A 370-nucleotide genomic window follows, 5' to 3' on the forward strand; every position below is an offset into this window, starting at 1 on the left:
AAAGAATTCTGATGATGAACCTCTCGATGTACTGATACAAAGGGTTCATCTGCCAAAGAGGGCTAGGAAAGCCAAAATTGCTGTTGTCACCCAGATCCGAGAGGTAACACCCTCTGTTGTTCAAGTACCGTTTGAGGACAGGGCACAAGCCCAGGGGGAACCTCAGGCTACACTGGGCACTGAGGTTGAGAGAGTGCCCCCTACCAGGTCCCTGTCAAGAGATTTGTGTGTTAATGATGATATTACTGCTGAGGGTACTGGTGACTCTGTTGGTTTATCTCGAGAGATGGCTCGAGAGGTTGAAGGTACTGGGATCAGTGATCCAGTACAAGGAGATGCAGAAGAACCATGTGAGATGGTTCGAGAGACA

This window comes from Ipomoea triloba, chromosome 3, assembly GCF_003576645.1.
Source record: "Ipomoea triloba cultivar NCNSP0323 chromosome 3, ASM357664v1".
Lineage (NCBI taxonomy): Eukaryota > Viridiplantae > Streptophyta > Magnoliopsida > Solanales > Convolvulaceae > Ipomoea > Ipomoea triloba.